This window comes from Abramis brama (genome assembly GCF_963993115.1).
Source record: "Abramis brama genome assembly, chromosome: 14".
In the NCBI taxonomy this organism is placed as follows: domain Eukaryota; kingdom Metazoa; phylum Chordata; class Actinopteri; order Cypriniformes; family Leuciscidae; genus Abramis; species Abramis brama.
The window spans coordinates 102,594-105,000 of NC_139976.1; positions in this window are offsets into that span (position 1 = coordinate 102,594).

Below are 2,407 nucleotides of genomic sequence, written 5' to 3' on the forward strand. Positions count from 1 at the left end.
TTAGGCAGTTGCTAGGGTGTTCTGAGTGGTTGCTATGGTGTTGCTAGGCGGTTGCTAAGGTATTCTGGGTGGTTGCTAGGCGGTTGCTAGGGTGTTCTGGGTGGTTGCTATGGTGTTGCTAGGCGGTTGCTAGGGTATTTTGGGTGGTTGCTAGGCGGTTGCTAGGGTGTTCTGGGTGGTTGCTATGGTGTTGCTAGGCGGTTGCTAAGGTATTCTGGGTGGTTGCTAGGCGGTTGCTAGGGTGTTCTGGGTGGTTGCTATGGTGTTGCTAGGCGGTTGCTAGGGTGTTCTGGGTTGTTGCTAGGCAGTTGCTAGGTGTTCTGGGTGGTTGCTAGGCAGTTGCTAGGGTGTTCTGGCTGTTTGCTAGGTGTTCTGGGTGGTTGCTAGGCAGTTGCTAGGTGTTCTGGGGGGTTGCTAGGCAGTTGCTAGGGTGTTCTGGGTGGTTGCTAGGGTATATTTGGTGGTTACTAGAGCATTTCTAGATGTTGCTAGGGTGTTCAAGATGGTTGCTAAGGTATTTTTGGTAGTTGCTATGGTGTTACTAGGTGGTTGGTAGTTGTCAAAGATGGTTACTATGGAGTTTTTATAGAGTTCTTAAAATCTTTAATAACGAGTGCCTTCAGTACGGCAGTACTATGGCCGAATAGGCACAAGCATGGAGCAATATCGCAAGGCCACGAGTGTAATATTGCGTTAAAAAATACAAAAAAATGTAAAAAAAATTTTTTTTTGGTTTAGGGTGGTTGCTAGGGAGCTCTTAGTGGTTGCTAGGGTGCTGAAACTGGTTGCTATGGTGTGGCTATGAAGATTTTAGGCCATTACTTATTGGTTGCTTGATAATATAAATCCTCTGAGGGAGAGAGAGAGGGAGAGACGCAGGGCTGTCAGGCCCTTTGGAGTCTGTGTGTGTGAAAACGGCAGTTTGGATTCAAATGTTTTTAGAACTCCCCAATGTAAGTCAATGGGAGTTTTTCCGAGTTTTGATCGTCATTTTTAGGAAAACCGTAAGTCCGATCAGTCTGAAAAGATATAGCAACGCGAGTCAGATCAGTTTGAGTGTCTGAGCCGAGTTTGGAGTATGTAGAGTTAAAGCTCTAGGAGGAGTTTCATATAGAAATTTTAGTCTCGGAATAATAATAATAACTAGAATGTACATTTCCTGAAGAAAATGTGAAGTGGTGCTTGCAGTGGCAAAACTCGCCACTCGGTTGCTAGGGTGTTATACATGATTGCATACGAGCCAACAACCATGTCTGTACGATGTTCTGGTGCTGAGATATGGCTTATTCATGTTGTTCTGGGTGGTTGCTATGGTGTTCTGGGTGGTTGCTATGGTGTTGCTAGGCGTTTGCTTGGGTATTCTGGGTGGTTGCTAGGCGGTTGCTAGGCAGTTGCTAGGGTATTCTGGGTGGTTGCTAGGGTATTCTTAGTGGTTGCTAGGCAGTTGCTAGGGTGTTCTGGGTGGTTGCTATGGTGTTGCTAGGCGGTTGCTAGGGTATTCTGGGTAGTTGCTAGGGCGTTGCTAGGCAGTTGCTAGGGTATTCTGGGTGGTTGCTATGGTGTTGCTAGGGTATTCTGGATGGTTGCTAGGGCGTTGCTAGGCAGTTGCTAGGGTATTCTGGGTGGTTGCTATGATGTTGCTAGGTGGTTGCTAGGGTATTCTGGATGGTTGCTAGGGCATTGCTAGGCAGTTGCTAGGGTGTTCTGGGTGGTTGTTATGGTGTTGCTAGGCGGTTGCTAGGGTATTCTGGGTGGTTGCTATTGTGTTGCTAGGCGGTTGCTAGGGTATTCTGGGTGGTTGCTAGGGTATTCTTAGTGGTTGCTAGGCAGTTGCTAGGCGGTTGCTAGGGTGTTCTGGGTGGTTGCTATGGTGTTGCTAGGCGGTTGCTAGGGTATTCTGGGTGGTTGCTAGGGCGTTGCTAGGGTATTCTGGGTGGTTGCTATGGTGTTGCTAGGGTATTCTGGATGGTTGCTAGGGCGTTGCTAGGCAGTTGCTAGGGTATTCTGGATGGTTGCTAGGGCGTTGCTAGGCAGTTGCTAGGGTGTTCTGGGTGGTTGCTATGGGGTTGCTAGGCAGTTGCTATGGTATTCTGGGTGGATGCTAGGGCGTTGCTAGGCAGTTGCTAGGGTGTTCTACGTGGTTGCTAGGTGTTCTGGGTGGTTGCTAGGCAGTTGCTAGGTGTTCTGGGTGGTTGCTAGGCAGTTGCTAGGTGTTGTGGGTGGTTGCTAGGCAGTTGCTAGGGTGTTCTGGGTGGTTGCTAGAGTTTTTTGGTGGTTACTAGAGCATTTCTAGACGTTGCTAGGGTGTTCAGGGTGGTTGCTAAGGTATTTTTGTTAGTTGCTATGGTGTTACTAGGTGGTTGGTAGTTGTCAAATATGGTTACTATGGAGTTTTTATAGAGTTCTT